The 19110-nt window shown below is 33.0% G+C and overlaps 1 pseudogene; it reads right to left on the bottom strand.

The window, feature by feature from the left end:
- The window catches only part of LOC139900463 (lipid phosphate phosphatase 2-like), a 145977-nt pseudogene extending 126991 nt beyond the window's left edge, over positions 1-18986 (bottom strand).
- Between the last annotated feature and the right edge of the window lie 124 nt (positions 18987-19110).

Raw genomic sequence — 19110 nt, 5'->3', positions numbered from 1 at the left:
GACAAAATTTTAAAATTTGTCTTTTTGTAGCGATTAAAAGCTAAGATTTTTGGGTTTTTTAATGTTTTTGGCATACTTTAAATTAATAAGATTAAAAATAATGATAATAAAAGTTCTCGTCCCTCCCTCGGGTAAAGCAATTTCGGTTCAAAGACCTAGTCTTCAACTTACGACGAATTTTTAAAAATCATATTTTTAACTTAATGAGATAAAGTAAATTTTTGTTTTTAAATTCACACAACATAAATATAAAATTCAAAATTAAAAATTAAAAATTCACACCAAACTTAAAATTTAAAATGCATAAAATTAAAATTCATATTTTTAAAAATCAAAAATTCACACCAAACTTAATTTAAAAATTCATAAATTCATATCAAACTTATATTAATTTTTCAAATATTTACAATTTTAAATATATTGTTTTTACAAAATTTACAATATTAATTTTAAGGTTTAAATATTAATTTTAAAAACATGGTAAAAATAAAATTAAAAATCTTTTTGTCTTTTTATCCCACTTTAATCAATCAAATATTATCAAAAATATGCGCCCCTCTTTTCGGTAAAGTAATTTCGGTTCCAAGACCTAATTTAACTCATGACGAATTTTTTAAAATATTCTGGGTTGATTGATTAAAGATATTTATACCTTAAGAATAAACGTTAAATTTCGCAGTGATGTAATAAATTTTTGAATGATATCAATAATTTCGGTCGCCAAACCTAATTTTATTCAATACCAATTTAATACTTTTTAGCGAACAAATTAGCGTTTATTATCAAAAGGTTAAAAATAAAAATAAAAATAAAAACTGTACAGACATACCTTTGAAATAGATTTCTTAGTTATATGATCTATTATATTCATAAGATAGTCGGTTTAATTGGTCTTCCATGGCTGCATAGGCGTAACCTCTAGCATTCATTGTCTTTTCTTCTAAACATATGAACGGTCCGTCTCTGCATAAAGTAACAAATTCGGTATTTGAATAGGTTTGATTATTTGAACATTTACCTCCATGTGACCATTTTCCGCATTTGTGACATTTTTCTAGGTGTCGTGCTCTTCTTTTCGCTGCGGATTTTGATTTTCCTTTACCAAATTGTAACTTATTATCTTCGCATCTGGATCCTTTTCTAACTCCGTCCATTCTTTCTCTGATTACTGATACTATTTCACTCGGGAGTATGTCATTATTACGTTTAGTGATCAAAGCGTGTAGCATTAGACCATGGTTTAGTTCACAGGCAGTCTTCATTTCGTAAAAACCTAAAAAAATAAAAATTCAGAATGGGGGGAGAAGACTAGTTCTTTAGGGTCTGCTAGGGAAAGACCATACGTGTTCCATTTTCGAGAACTACACGAAAACAGACAATCTAACTCTAACAGAAATTCATATTATTTTTTAAAGACTTGATTCTCCCCACACTTAGTTAGCTGTGGTGTCGAAATTGTGATTAACTTCGTTGTCGACTTCCATCGGACCATGTATGTAATGTTTAACTCTGTGACCATTAACTTTAAATTCAATCCCATTTGAATTTATCAATTCTATCGTTCCGTATGGGAAAACTCTTTTGACTATAAATGGTCCAGACCATCTTGATTTCAATTTTCCAGGAAATAGCTTGAATCGTGAATTGAAAAGAAGAACTCTGTCTCCTTCTTTAAATTCTTTTGAACTTCTGATTCTTTTATCATGCCATTTCTTCGTTCTTTCTTTATAGATTAACGAATTTTCGTATGCTTCATGTCTTAATTCTTCTAATTCGTTTAGTTGACTTAATCGTAGACGTCCGGCTTCATGTAAATCAAGATTACATGTCTTCAAAGCCCAAAATGCTTTGTGTTCAATTTCTACTGGAAGATGACACGCTTTTCCATAAACAAGTCTAAAAGGTGTGGTTCCAATTGGAGTTTTGTAGGCTGTTCTAAAAGCCCAGAGTGCATCCTCCAATTTAATGGACCATTCCTTCGGATTTGATCCTACGGTTTTCTCTAGAATACGTTTTAAAGCTCGGTTTGTATTTTCAACTTGTCCACTTGTTTGTGGATGATATGCGGTGGAGATTTTATGAGTTACTCCATATCTTTTAAGAACTTTCTCAAGTTGATTATTACAGAAATGAGTACCCCGATCACTTATTAAAGCTTTCGGTGTTCCAAACCTTGCAAAAAGACGTTTTAAAAAGTTGACTACAACTCGTGCATCGTTGGTTGGGAGAGCTTGTGCTTCCGCCCATTTAGATACATAATCAATGGCTACGAGTATATATAGATTATTATGAGATTTTGGAAATGGACCCATAAAGTCAATACCCCAAATGTCAAATACTTCACATACTTGGATGACATTTTGTGGCATTTCATCACGTTGACTTATTCTTCCGGCCCTTTGACATGCATCACAGGATTTGCAAAGAAGGTGTGCGTCTTTGTAAATTGTAGGCCAATAGAATCCAGCTTCATAAACTTTTCTTGCTGTTAGTTGAGGCCCATAATGCCCTCCTGTTGGTCCTGTGTGACAATGGTTTAAAATTTTACTAGCTTCATCTCCAAATACACATCGGCGTATTATTCCATCGGGACAACTTTTAAACAGATGTGGATCTTCCCAGAAATAGTGTTTTATATCACTGAAGAATTTCTTTCGTCTTTGGTACGATAATCCTTTTTCAAGGAATCCACAAACTAAGTAATTTGCATAGTCTGCAAACCATGGGATTTCTTTATAATCTATCTTCAATAGATATTCATCAGGAAAGTTGTCTTGTATGGCCGATTCATTCAGAACTTCTAATTCGGGATTTTCAAGACGAGAAAGATGATCAGCGGCGAGATTTTCTGCTCCTTTTTTATCTCGGATTTCAATATCAAACTCTTGTAAGAGTAAGATCCAACGGATTAATCTTGGTTTAGCATCTTGTTTTGAAAATAGGTATCTAAGAGCAGAATGGTCGGTATAGACCACCGTTTTTGCTAGAACGAGATATGATCGAAATTTGTCAAAAGCAAAGACAATAGCAAGGAGTTCTTTTTCAGTAGTTGTATAGTTCGTTTGTGCTCCTTGTAACGTCTTACTAGCATAATATATAGGTTGAAATCGTTTTTCAATCCTTTGTCCTAAAACGGCTCTCATTGCAAAATCACTTGCATCGCACATTAGTTCAAATGGTAGATTCCAATTTGGTGTTATCATGATCGGTGCATTAGTGAGTTTTTCTTTAAGAATATTAAAAGATTTGATACATTCATCTGAAAAGATGAATGGCGCATCCTTTTCTAGGAGTTTATTCATAGGAGTGGCAATTTTAGAAAAATCTTTTATGAAACGTCGGTAAAAACCGGCATGCCCTAGAAAACTCCTAACTCCTCTAACATTGGTGGGATGTGGAAGTTTAGCAATTACATCTACTTTAGCTCTATCCACTTCAATTCCTTCTTTTGAAATTTTATGTCCAAGAACGATGCCTTCTTTAACCATGAAATGGCATTTCTCCCAATTAAGTACTAGATTTGATTTTTCGCATCTAATTAGCATTCGTTCCAGATTAACTAGACATGATTTAAATGTATCACCGAAGACTGAAAAGTCATCCATGAATACTTCCATGCATTCTTCTATCATGTCATGAAAAATCGCCATCATACACCTTTGAAAGGTTGCAGGGGCGTTACAAAGTCCAAATGGCATGCGTTTGTAAGCAAAAGTACCATAAGGGCACGTGAATGTGGTTTTCTCTTGATCTTCGGGTGCTATTGGAATTTGAAAATATCCGGAAAATCCATCTAGAAAACAATAGTAACTATTTCCGGCTAATCTTTCCAACATTTGATCTATGAAAGGTAAGGGAAAGTGATCTTTTCTGGTGGCGTCATTTAATTTTCTATAATCAATACATACACGCCATCCTGTTACAGTCCTAGTAGGAATAAGCTCATTTTTCTCATTTGTGATGACAGTCATGCCACCCTTCTTAGGCACGCATTGAACTGGGCTTACCCATGGACTATCAGAGATTGGATAAATTAAACCTGCATCTAGCAGTTTAATAATCTCTTTCTTAACTACATCTTGCATATTAGGATTTAGTCTTCGTTGGCGTTGCACATACGTTTTATGACCTTCTTCCATAAGGATTTTATGTGTGCAATACGAAGGACTTATTCCTTTAATATCATGAATCTTCCATGCAATGGCTGGTTTATGAGCTTTCAACACAGAAATGAGTTGTGATTTCTCATTTTCAGTAAGAGAAGACGATATTATTACAGGTAATTCAGATTCACCATGTAAATAAGCGTATTCCAAATGGTTTGGAAGTGGCTTTAACTCTAATTTCGGAGGTTCTTCTATCGATGATTTATATCGATATCTGTCTTCTTCTTTTAGCATTTGAATTTCTTCTGTTGTTGGTTCATATCCATTAGCTATAAGTGTAGCTAACATTTCAGCTTCATCAATTGGTTCATTACTTTCTCCTAAAGAACATTCTCCTGTTCCTTGTAATTCTGGAAATTCTTCTAATAATTCTGCATGTGCATCTATAGTTTTAATATAATAACATGTATCATCTGCAGATTGTGGTTGTTGCATTGCTCTATCAACTGAAAAGGTAACACTCTCATCCTCTATACTTAGGGTCAGTTTCTTACCAAACACGTCTATCATTGCTTTAGCCGTGTTTAAGAATGGTCTTCCTAATATGAGAGGAACTTGAGAATCTTCTTCCATGTCTAAAACAACAAAATCTACTGGAAATACTAAAGTACCAACTTTAACTAGCATGTTCTCCATTATCCCTCTAGGATATTTTATTGATCTATCGGCTAGTTGTATGCTTATTCTGGTTGGTTTCAATTCTCCAAGGTCTAGTTTAGCGTATAGTGAATACGGCATTAGATTTATACTAGCACCTAAATCTGCCAATGCTTCTATTGAACTAAGGCTACCCAGAAAACATGGAATTGTGAAACTTCCTGGATCAGATAGTTTTTCTGGTATCTTATTCAACAGCACTGCTGAACAATTAGCATTCATAGTAACAGCCGAGAGTTCTTCCATTTTCTTTCTATTCGTGATTAGATCTTTCAAGAATTTAGCATATCTTGGCATTCCTGAAATCACATCAATGAAAGGAAGATTTACATTTATCTGTTTAAACATATCCAAGAATTTGGATTGCTCGGCTTCAAGTTTTTCCTTCTTCATTTTACTTGGGTAAGGAAGTGGTGGTTGGTATGGTTTAACATAAGGTTTATCTTTAACTGTGTTATCTTTATTAACCTTTTCAACTACCGGTTCTTTTTCCTTATCCTGATCAGGTTGTGGTTCTTGTGGAGTAGGAATAGTTTCATCAGAAGTTACAGGTATTTCAGGTGGTTTAAGTGTTGTACCACTTCTTGTGGTAATAGCTTTAGCTGTTTCATTCCGGGGGTTAGCGTTTGTATCGCTTGGTAGACTTCCCGGTTTTCTTTCACCTATTAACCTTGCTAGGTTACTCACTTCTTGTTCCAGATTTTGAATAGAAGCTTGTTGATTTCTAAATGCTTGAGCATTTTGTTCATTGGTTTGTTTTTGAGATGTGAAAAACTGCGTTTGAGTTTCAACTAGCTTCGTCATCATATCTTCTAAATTCGGCTTTTTATCATCGGTTTGTTGTGGTGGTTTATTTTGAAAATTAGGTCTTTGCTGATTGTAAGTATTATTGGATAATTGTGAATTGCTAGGACCTTGTTGGTTGTTGTATGGAATATTTCGGTTATAATTCTGGTTTTGATTGTAAATCGGTCTTGGCGGTTGATAATTATTCTGATAATTATTTCCAGGCCTTTGGTTTATGTATGAAATATTCTCTCTTTGTTCCATTGTTAATTCAATACTGAGACAATCTTTTGTCAAATGTGGTCCTCCACACTGCTCACAACTAATTCGTATAGCATGAATATCTTTAGTCATCTTTTCCATTCGTCTCTCGAAAGCATCTATCTTTGCGGAAATGGAATCTAAGTCATGGCTAGAATCGGCTCTAGCTGCTTTAGATGATCTAATGATATCTTTTTCTTGGTGCCACTCATGTGAGTGGGAAGCAGTGTTATCAATAATTTTGTAAGCATCAGTTTCGGTTTTCTTCATAATAGAACCACCAGCTGCTATATCTATGTCTTTCCTTGTAGTGATGTCGCATCCTTGGTAGAATATTTGTACTATTTGACAGGTGTCTAAACCATGTTGCGGACATCCTCTTAACAACTTTCCATATCTTGTCCACGCCTCATATAGAGTTTCATTTGGCTTTTGTGTGAACGTAACAATTTCTGCTTGAAGTCTTACGGCTTTAGATGCGGGAAAGAATTGTTTAAGAAATTTGTCAATTAAAACATCCCATGTATCAATCGCCCCTTCAGGTAACGATTCCAACCAATCTTTGGCTTCTCCCTTTAAAGTCCAGGGAAATAACATGAGATATATCTGTTCATCCTCCACTTCTCGTATTTTAAATAGTGTGCAGATCCTATTAAAGGTACGTAGATGTTCATTTGGATCTTCCTTCGGCGCACCACTAAATTGGCATTGATTAGTCACCATGTGTAGAATTTGTCCTTTGATTTCATAATCTGGCGCATTAATGTCTGGATGAGTAATTGCGTGACCTTGGCCAGTGCGTTTAGCTCTCATTCGGTCTTCCATACTTAAAGGTTCCAGATTCTCCATATTTGAATTTGTTGAATCGGTATCACTAAATGATTCTGATTTAATAGTTCGTTCCTCAACAATCTCTGTTTGAATGATTGGTGGTTCCGGAGGAAAGTTTAATGGTTCAGGATCTATTAACCGTTCCTGAATATTTTCTGGATTCTCAATTGTGAGGTTTGTTTCAAAAACTGGATTATCGGAAATTTGAACTGAAGTACTTGGTCGACTGGATGACGATTCTAAAGAAAAATCAACGGCGGTTATATTTGTTAAACGATGTCTTGATCGAGTTACAGGTGGTGAACGTACAAAAGGTGGTGAACGTCTTGCTCGTTGCATTCACAGAATATCCTATTAGTTTTTAAAAGGAAAGAAAAATTATAATAAGTTATCCAATCAATAGACTTTTCTGATTTTGCCCACGTTTCGAATAGCCAAAAGATGCAGCAGAGGGGCAGGATTCGTTTGGTCTCAATATAATTGAGGACTGTTTGGCTCCAATAACCCGGTCCACGTACAAATCCAACTATTACTACGAACCAGAAAATTTTGATGTCTATCAATTTAACCACTTAAAATAAATTTTCGTAATTTTAAGAAATTTAGATAAGAAGTAGAATAAAATTCTAAGTCCTAAAAACTAGAATGGCGAGAAATAAGAAAGAAAAAGAGTTCGTCGCAAAAGTGTCGAAAAAGAAAAATTGGTTGAAAAATAAAAGGTGACGGAAAATTAAAAGAAACTTATCAAAACTTAAAAATACTTAACTAATTTAACCTTATTACTACAACTAACTTAAAATTATAATCGCAAATTGAAATTACTAATTGGAATGATAATTGATACATAGTAAAAGGTCTAAAAATATTAAAGCTTACAGGAAAAACTAAATCCCAAATGGAAATAACTTAAAAAGAAACTAAATCTTAAAAAGGCGTCGCAAAATTCTAAAGCACCTAAATCTTAGTCTAAAGAAAAAGCACTTAAGGAATTCTACGGCAAAGCCTAAAAATCTAGGAGTAAAAATAACTATAGCAAAAACTAAGTTTAAAATTAATTATGAGCTAAAAATACAAATATTACGCTACAACGATTAAAAAGGTACAAAATATAAAAATATACAAAAAGTTGTAAAAAGTACAATTTTTATAAAAATATTATTTTTATATTATTTATTTAATTAAAACTACTAATTTTACAATTTTAATAAAACTAATTAAACAAAATACATAAATATAAAGTAAAAAGTAAAAATAAAACTAAAATTAATAATAATAATAATAATTAAGTAATTAATAATAATAATAATAAATTAAAACCCGTGATTAGGGTTTTGTCCGTGTGTCAGAGGGCCTCCGCGAGTTGCGGTGAATAAAGAGGAAAACCCCGCAAGTCGCGGGGTTCAGGAATTCTGTTGACAGGTAGTACTTTTTACGCGTTTTTCTTTTTTTTTTTTTTTTTATTTATTTTTCTGTTTTCTGTTTTTAATTTAAATAAACGATTTTTTATAAAATTTATATTTTTATAAATTAAAATAAAGATAAAGAAACTTATAAAACTTAAATATTTAACAAAATCCTAAAAATACTAATATTTTTGTTTTTCTTTTTATATTTTTGAATATTTAAAACGTAATTTTTACAAAAACGACTTTTAATAAAAGTAACTAAAATTTTTTTTTTTTTTTTTTTTTATTAGCGTTGCGCTTCCGGCTTTTAAGATAGTTCCCCGGCAGCGGCGCCAAAAATTACTTGATGTTTCGCGAGGTGTATATAAAATAGTTATTATTTTACTAGAAAATACTATTAAATACGATACAATTTTACACAAGATATTTATTTATTTATAGAATGGATATACTTAAACCTTGCTACAACACTTATAGGCAGTGTACCTAATCGTACAGTAGTGTAGTTTTTAGTAAGTCCGGTTCGTTCCACAGGGAAATCTTTAAACAAAGCTCAACGCTATATTAGTTTACCTTTATAAAAATACAAATATATATATAAGTGATATTATTATTATAAAGGGGGGTTTTTACCGTTTAATGACCGGTTTGTCGATTTTAAAACTTTAGTCGCAGTTAAAACCTAATGTAAAATATAAAATAAATACAAGACTTTAAATTAAAGCGTAAAGTAAATAACGATAATGAAATTGCGAATAATAAAAATGCGATAAAATTAAATTGCGATAATTAAAAAGTACGATAATTAAAAGTGCGATAAAATAAAATAACAATAAATAAAAGTGCGATAATTAGAAGTGCAATTAAATATACAATAAAGGAAATTAAATATGAAATAAAAGAATTATGCTTATTTAAACTTCCGTAATCATGATGTTTGACGTGTTGATTTTAGTTTTATGCCCATGGGTTAATTGTCCTTTGTCCTGGATTATTCAATATGTCCGTCTGGTTTTTGTCCATAACAGTCCATCAGTCATAAATATAAATTGCAAGTGTCCTTGTCAAATTATTATTATACCCGAAGATAAATATTCCAACTAATTGGGGATTCGAATTGTAACAAGGTTTTAATACTTTGTTTAATGAATACACCAGGTTATCGACTGCGTGTAAACCAAGGTTTTACTACTTTGTTAACAATTACACCAATTACCCTTGAATGTAATTTCACCCCTGTTTTAATTATTCTAGTGGCTATTAATCCATTCCCGTGTCCGGTTAAATGAACGATTATTCGTACATATAAATACCCCGCCCATCGTGTCCGATCGAGTGTATATGGTAATTTATAGGGACGCCCAATTGTAAATCTTTATATTAACATTAACAAACTTTCATTTAGTTAAACAAATATAAAGCCCATTAATAGCCCATAGCCTAGTTTCCACAAGTGTCGTTCTTTTGTCCAAACCCCAATTATGGTACAAAGCCCAATTACCCAATTTTAGTAATTAGCCCAACATCATGATTACTTCGTTTTAAACAAGCATAATAATAACTTAGCTACGAGACATTAATGTAAAAAGGTTGAACATAACTTACAATGATTAAAAATAGCGTAGCGTTACACGGACAGAATTTCGACTTACACCCTTACAACATTCGCTAACATACCCTTATTATTAGAATTATAATTAAAATATAAATTATAAATATAAATATATTACTTCGTATGAAGAGAAGAAAAAAAATGATGATATTTTCGATCAGAATTCGGTTGGCTTTATAGCCAGAAATGAATTTTGGGGCTCCGCGACTCGCGGCAAAAAGCCCTTTAAACTCCGCGAGTCGCGGAGAGGTATTTTCATTTCACACCCTTGGAGTTTCTGGCTGCCGACGGATTTTATTATATATATATATAATATATATATAATTAATATAATTAATTATATATTATATTATATTTATATACATAGTTAACTTGTAATTTTTAGTCCGTTGCGTCGAGCGTTAAGAGTTGACTCTAGTCCCGGTTCCGGATTTTCGAACGTCCTCGCGTATAATGTCATTGTAATTATTTTGATTGATGATTTTGCTGACACTAATGCATATTTGGATACACAAAATTTGTGTTTGATGTGTTTTGCAGACTGAAAGGGGTGAATCTTCATCCCAAGCCCGCCATGCTCCTGCTGAGAACTTGGAACAACAGGAGGTAGATAACTACTACAAGCAGGATGTACCTCATCCAGTCATGACCTTTTCAGATATGCACTTGGAACAGTTGCACCCGAACCTGCGATTTGACAGACTTTGGATAGATTATCCAAAATATCAACGGGGTTTGCATACTCTTCACTCTAAGGTTGTTGAGGTACCAAGGGTCATAGAATGGGGACCCTTGGAAGCTGTAGAATTGGCCGGGCCAATTAGGGAATTACTGGTACAGAGGTATGGTAATTCTTATTTTAATGACTGGATATGTTTATTCACCATACGCAGACCTGTATATAAAGTATGGTGTGAAGAGTTGTTATGTAGTATAGAGTTGAATGATCGGGTAGCTAGTTTAACCGATCGTTCTTTTATTAGATTTTTGTTAGGCGGTTCGATGCGCCACATGTCTTTACTGGACATGGCTCAGGCTTTACGTATATATACGCCTGAGGAATTAGCGTCTGCCGATTGTAGAGGATTGATAATAAACGGTAGGAAAATAGATGAGAATTTTGATACACACGGTGTGTGGAGTCAAATGACAAGCCACCACCGTTTTAAAGGGGGAAACTACTCTTATTTGGATATAGATAGAGCCGAATTAAGAGTAATACATAGATTTTTAGCTAATTCGATTACACAAAGGGGTAAAAACAAAGAAAAGGTAAATGAACAAGATTTGTTTTACCATATGTGTATTCGAGACCCACACAGCGCTGTAAGTATACCATATTGTGTGGGTTATTATTTATCAGCTATGGTTCGAGGGATGCGTCCACATAGCATAATAGGGGGTGGTATTTTTATTACTTTGATTGGTGAATATCTCGGTGTGGATATAAGTCGGGGGGGATTATTAGTAGAAGAGCCGGAACCCCGCGACACTATAGGTTTAAATGTATACCATGGTGCGAAAGTGTTGAAGCGGCGAAATAACGCCGCAGTACGATACAATGGTAGACATCCACAGGTAGAGAGAAACCAGGAACAAGGTAATGTAGGAGGGGGGAACCAGATGCAAGAAATGCAAAGGTTTATAGCTTCTCAGGAATACGAAAATGCTAGACAGAGAGCATTTGAAGATTGGCAAGTTCATCAGAACCAGATCATAGCGCATTGCCAACACATAGGTAGAAACTATATTCCTACACCGAAACCCGTCTTCCCTCCTTGGTCGATAGAGATGCAGCCACCATATCCTACGTATGACCCTGCCGAGGCATTCTATAGCACTTATGGTTATGCGTGGAACCCCTATTGGTACCAATATCATCCTTAGTTTACTTATTATTTTTTATTATTTTGTAATTTGTAATTATTGATATATTTAATATTTTTGTTAATATTGTAATCATTTTTATAATTATCTAACTTTTATTCTTAGATTTTAATAATTTTTGAATGTGGGGTAATAAACCAAACTTCAAAAATATGTATATATGTTTGCAGTTTATCTTATGTACACAACAGGGTAAAACAACGCATTTTCAAAGACTGGCATTAAGTTCAGCAAAAGCAAGTAATTTTGACGACAATGATGCAAAATACATGTGAAATAACAACAAGACGGAATGAACAAATGACGTGCACCATTTATCATTCAGCAAACAAACGCCAATATATTTGGAAACTTTGGTAAAAATTTAATCATTTTCACACAAATCACCCTCAATAATTTAAATTGTTACTGATTTCTTGCAAATGAGGGCATTGCAAGATCTTAAGTGTGGGAAGGGGTTAAATTCTTTCGGATTTTAAAAATTTTTATATTAAACACTTGGTTACCATTAAAAATACTAGTAAAGCAGTAGTTGTATTAGAATCTAGTGCTCTCTGATAATAAAGAACAGCCCTGGTCTTATATACTGACTACCCAATTCTAGTAAAATTTTTAAAAATTTTTCAAATAAATGAATTCAAAATCATGTTTAAACATATTTATGAACGATAAAACTAGGTTTTAACACCGAAATTATTGTTACCTCGGAAAGGAGATAAATTGAGAAACAAACTAAAATGTTAAAATTCATTTAAAATGGAATAGAGGACGATAAAAAGAAAAATAAAAAGCCAAGTGTGGGAAAATTTACCAAGTTATTTTAAACATATGTCACATATATCTGTAACAAATAACTAAAAATACTTTTGCTTTGGACTAAACTAAACTATTTTACCCGATGAAAGAAAAGAAGAGATGGATCTACACGATGAATCAATTCCATCATTAAAAGGAAGTAAAGTCTTCCGAAAAAGACACGCGCTTCCTGATTTAGGTCATGAAGTTGTCGTCCAGACCAGCTGTAGGTTGACGAAAAATCTAGAAAAGTCATCACTAAAATCAGCAGGAAATCCACGGACCTCAGCATTAAACAGGGTCGCCAAGTGGTCAGATTTATCCTAACCATGAGAAGGATTTATCTCGTACAATGGGGAGGCACCGTGCAAATTAGCTGGATAAGACTAATGAATCATATCCCCAGAAAGGATAATCTCCTTAAAGATTAAAAATCAGCTTTTAAGACTGATATTACTCAATCCTAGAGATTGACCTTAAAGATTGAGAATTACAAACTCATGGAATTCGATGATATCTAAACTCGAGCTTGAACGAGAAAATATTTTGATCAAAATTATAAACCGATTTGTTTTCTGAAAACCCTATTTTCAATGCGTTCATTACCATTGAACGTAAAATCCTAGGAATTCACCTGGAATTCATTAGGTCACCTGAATCAAATCGGGTGTCAACCGTAAGAACGGTGGTTGCATAGCATGGTCAAAGACAGGACCTTGTGCCAGACTGAAAAAAAATTATAAGGGTGAGCTTTACTATTGCTCCTACCAAGGATAGTAATTGCGTCCGACAAGTTATAGACCATAATCAAAAGCATGTCACGGGACATTGCCTTAACAGTTGCTTGTTCAACGCTTTCCTTTACAACCGGACGGTAGTTTGCCGAAAGGTAATATACGGAACAAGTAAACTGGACGTGTTGCTTTCCAAATACAAGGTTAGCAAGTGGGTGACACAAAACCGCAAGTTTTGAGCTAAAATTTTCAAATCTGAAACCCACCAAACCCACAAAAATATTTTGCAAACACCGGTAAAGGGTTATTCCGGAAAACTTATCTAGGGTAAAAACTAGATTTAATTTTCAAAAGATCAAATGTTTTCATAAAGATCCAATTTCCTTAATGGATCTAAATTTTTATAGTCATGTGGGACTGTAAACCATATCGTTACTACCATTGTTTATACCGCCGTATAGAAATCACTGATGTACAAAGTGTGAAGAATAAAGAAGTGATTCTAGTATTTCAAGACAATATTGCTTGAGGACAAGCAACGCTCAAGTGTGGGAATATTTGATAATGCTAAAAACGAACATATATTTCATAGCATTATTCCTCAAGAAAGACAAGCTTTTAGTTGCAATTGTTCTATTTACAAGTGATATTCGTTTAAATAATAAAAGGTGAAGACAAAAGACAGATTCGACGATTTGAAGACGCAAACGACCAAAAAGCTCAAAAGAACAAAAGACAATCAAAAAGGTTCCAATTATTGATAAGAAACGTCTCGAAATCACAAGAGTACAAGATTCAAAACACAAAGTACAAGATATTAAATTATACGCGAGGACGTTCGAAAATCCGGAACCGGGACTAGAGTCAACTCTTAACGCTCGACGCAACGGACTAAAAATTACAAGTTAACTATGTATATAAATATAATATAATATATAATTAATTATATTAATTATATATATATTATATATATATATAATAAAATCCGTCGGCAGCCAGAAACTCCAAGGGTGTGAAATGAAAATACCTCTCCGCGACTCGCGGAGTTTAAAGGGCTTTTTGCCGCGAGTCGCGGAGCCCCAAAATTCATTTCTGGCTATAAAGCCAACCGAATTCTGATCGAAAATATCATCATTTTTTTTCTTCTCTTCATACGAAGTAATATATTTATATTTATAATTTATATTTTAATTATAATTCTAATAATAAGGGTATGTTAGCGAATGTTGTAAGGGTGTAAGTCGAAATTCTGTCCGTGTAACGCTACGCTATTTTTAATCATTGTAAGTTATGTTCAACCTTTTTACATTAATGTCTCGTAGCTAAGTTATTATTATGCTTGTTTAAAACGAAGTAATCATGATGTTGGGCTAATTACTAAAATTGGGTAATTGGGCTTTGTACCATAATTGGGGTTTGGACAAAAGAACGACACTTGTGGAAACTAGGCTATGGGCTATTAATGGGCTTTATATTTGTTTAACTAAATGAAAGTTTGTTAATGTTAATATAAAGATTTACAATTGGGCGTCCCTATAAATTACCATATACACTCGATCGGACACGATGGGCGGGGTATTTATATGTACGAATAATCGTTCATTTAACCGGACACGGGAATGGATTAATAGCCACTAGAATAATTAAAACAGGGGTGAAATTACATTCAAGGGTAATTGGTGTAATTGTTAACAAAGTAGTAAAACCTTGGTTTACACGCAGTCGATAACCTGGTGTATTCATTAAACAAAGTATTAAAACCTTGTTACAATTCGAATCCCCAATTAGTTGGAATATTTATCTTCGGGTATAATAATAATTTGACAAGGACACTTGCAATTTATATTTATGACTGATGGACTGTTATGGACAAAAACCAGACGGACATATTGAATAATCCAGGACAAAGGACAATTAACCCATGGGCATAAAACTAAAATCAACACGTCAAACATCATGATTACGGAAGTTTAAATAAGCATAATTCTTTTATTTCATATTTAATTTCCTTTATTGTATATTTAATTGCACTTCTAATTATCGCACTTTTATTTATTGTTATTTTATTTTATCGCACTTTTAATTATCGTACTTTTTAATTATCGCAATTTAATTTTATCGCATTTTTATTATTCGCAATTTCATTATCGTTATTTACTTTACGCTTTAATTTAAAGTCTTGTATTTATTTTATATTTTACATTAGGTTTTAACTGCGACTAAAGTTTTAAAATCGACAAACCGGTCATTAAACGGTAAAAACCCCCCTTTATAATAATAATATCACTTATATATATATTTGTATTTTTATAAAGGTAAACTAATATAGCGTTGAGCTTTGTTTAAAGATTTCCCTGTGGAACGAACCGGACTTACTAAAAACTACACTACTGTACGATTAGGTACACTGCCTATAAGTGTTGTAGCAAGGTTTAAGTATATCCATTCTATAAATAAATAAATATCTTGTGTAAAATTGTATCGTATTTAATAGTATTTTCTAGTAAAATAATAACTATTTTATATACACCTCGCGAAACATCAAGTAATTTTTGAAATAGAACAATTGCAACTAAAAGCTTGTCTTTCTTGAGGAATAATGCTATGAAATATATGTTCGTTTTTAGCATTATCAGATACCTAGTAATCTGTAAGAAATCCTATCAATTAGAATATCGATAAGGTTAGCGATCGAATTTCAAGAATAATTATTTTTATTAAATTATCGATCCTTTTAGTCAATTAACATTTTCTAAAAGTTACTTTTAAGTCTTTTTTTAATAGAAAATCATAAAAATGGAACAACAAAACACCCTTGCTTCTATGCAAAAATCATGCTTAGAAGAAAGAGGAGGACCAATCACCTTAGGAACCGAAGGAACTCCTAAAATCAGTTCACACATGATCAAGCTGGTCAGTATGATCTATAAATTTCAAGGATTACCGACTGACGATCCAAACTTTCACTTAAACAAATTTATCAGTCTGGTTGACTCTTTTAAGAAGGAAGCAAACGAGAAAAACCTTTTGAAACTTCATCTTTTCCAATATTCTATGTCTTCACACGCTTTAACATGGTTTGATGGTCTTAACTCGAATTCAATACACTCATGGGAAGAATTAGCCACTAAATTTTTGAACAAATTTTATCCACATTCCCTGCAAACCTGTTTAAGAAATGACATCACCAAATTTTCTCAAAAAGAAAACGAGTCATTGTGTCTAGCATGGAATAGAATAAAAGTGATGCTTAAAAGATGTCCGAATCACTCGTTAAGTCAGGCAGACGTAATCTACACGCTTTACAATGGTTTGACCAAGAATGATAAGTCTCTCCTAGACATGGCCTCGCAAGGCAATTTCATGTCACGAACAGCAGACGAAGCATGAGATCTTTTGGATACAATAGCTGCACAGCAGGAGGATTAGAATAATGAAGCTGCTGAGAAGGATGACGTCTTCGCTCATACGGTACAAATGCTGGAAACCAGGTTACAAGATCTCACCCTCACTCTTCAAAGTTTATCAATTCCTAAAAGTACCGATGCTACTAAAACCAGTCTAAGGTATCCTTACCCTAGATGGGCATATAAACAACAGAATAGCTCGGACTTTAATATACTCCTTCCACTACACCAACTTGCTACCCTCTCTAAAGAAGCTTTAGTTGAATTTATGAAAAAGCAATACACGATAAACCTTCAATTCATAGAATGCCAGAACAAATTTGATACCTTGATAAAGACTTTTGAAGAGTTAATCATCAATTTTTAGCTTACATTTAAACGTTTAACCGCTAAAGCTGAATTAGAGAGTAGTGAGTTTGATGCCCTAGTAATAACTAGAGGTGGGAAGGAAACAACTGTTAATATACCCATACAAGATTTTTTCGATAAGTGTGTCGACTAATTTTGAACCAAACTCTCGATACGATTTAATATTTTTGACACGATAAGAAAAGTCTGTTAGGTTGTGTCTCAAAAATTTTGAATTGTTTCATATATCCATTTGACCTTCAACTGTTTTCGACGATTCACGAACAATTGTTTGTAAATGAAAATGTATATATGTATATATAGGTATATAAATAATAATTAGAAATATTGAATATAGTGTTATATGAATTGATGATTTGAACTAATTATAATCTACGAAAACTAAATTATTATTAAAACATAATAAATTTAATGTAATTCGAATATAAATGGTTTCTAATTTCATTTAGTAAACGATTGTAGTAATCGTTCATCATTCAATGGGTAATTAAGCAAATTTAATTCAAACTTATATAATTTTAAAATAAACGGTGATCCGAAAATGAGTTATATGAATCATAGGCCTATTAAAAATATATTTAGGAGTTAATTGTTAAATTTGAACACTTTTCATATTTTACCTTTAATCGAGCGCGGACAGTGATGTAATTTTTATCTAGTAATTCATAATCGAATTTTATACCATAATGACCAAAATAAATAAAGCTATTTAATTTAAAAATTTGGGATTTATCCGAATACTTTTATCCGCCACTGATTTTCAACATGGCACAATATAACAGTCAAAAACTGTCGGTAAGATGAATCCAATTATTCAGACTGCTTAACTATTGTTTCATTCTCACATGTTTTAAATTTGATCTTTATAATACAATTTTAACTACTACTTGCACTATATATATATATATATATATATATATATATATATATATATATATATATATATATATATATATATATATATATATATATATGATTTATATACATATATATATATGATTTATATACTAAAACAACACCCGTAGAAACACCATGACTACTTCATCTAAATCACCACACAAATTAGAGCCCACTTGCTTTCTACTTTCTGACTAATACATAAGAAAACAAAGGATGCTAATAATATCTATAATTACTTTATGTGTGCATTACCAATTGAGACAATCATGTATTAATTAAATATGAATCATGTTGTAGTTTGTTATCTTTCCATTTCTCCATACTATAAAACACGTTTGATTCCTAACTTATAATATATTATATATTATTAGTATATTCAAATATATCTCATTCTATATCTATATATATAGTTACATGATACATATACTTTTACTCACTCATAAAGCTCCTGCAAGACCACCTCACCTCCGTCGCTGCCACCACCTTACCGCCGGTCACCATCGCCACCGTAGTACCAACACCACCATAAACCGCCAACATAAACTCCATAACCATCACCTTTGTGCTCGAATTTTCTGTTTCAACTTCGGTTACAACCCACCATTGACCACCAATGTTTGTTGCCGTTGTGGACAACTATAAACCGTCTACTCACCACACCTCATCACCATGTTGATCACCAACCACAACCCACCCAAATAACCTCCTCCTTTTGTTATATTGAACGATCCAAAAACTCAAAAGGAAACCAAATTTTTATTTTCGGTTGAAACAAATACAAAACCACCACAATTTCAAACAACCACCTTCTAACACCACCGGAGAATCATCACCACCCTACCACCGATCATTGTTCGATACTTTTGTTTTCGGTTTATAATCGTGTATCGACAACAAAAACCATCAAACATCAACCACCATTTGAACATCATATTTGCGTTTTCTGTTTGTAACCACTATCAACTCCACTGTTACCATTAAACACCACCATCATTCACTGTTACTGTTGCTGTGAATTTTCCGTTTTCTGTTACATTACCATGAGCCACCATCTCTTTTTCTCTCTCATGTTCTGCTAGAAAACCGTCGTAAACAACCACCACTGAATCATTTCCTTCGCGACCTGTGATCAAGCTTGTGCTGCTGTTGTTAAAACCGTAAACCACCATGACCATCACCACTGTTAACTATTACTGTTTATGTTCGAAGAACACCCAGACCACCGCAGCTATGGTGAAAGAATGGTGATGACTTATGATAGATGGAGTATGATGATGATGAGAGCATTATGGTGATGAC

Source organism: Rutidosis leptorrhynchoides, chromosome 3 (genome assembly GCF_046630445.1).
Source record: "Rutidosis leptorrhynchoides isolate AG116_Rl617_1_P2 chromosome 3, CSIRO_AGI_Rlap_v1, whole genome shotgun sequence".
Classification (NCBI taxonomy): domain Eukaryota; kingdom Viridiplantae; phylum Streptophyta; class Magnoliopsida; order Asterales; family Asteraceae; genus Rutidosis; species Rutidosis leptorrhynchoides.
The sequence above is the reverse complement of the archived record's forward strand: the minus strand, read 5'-3'. Positions and strand labels throughout refer to the sequence as shown.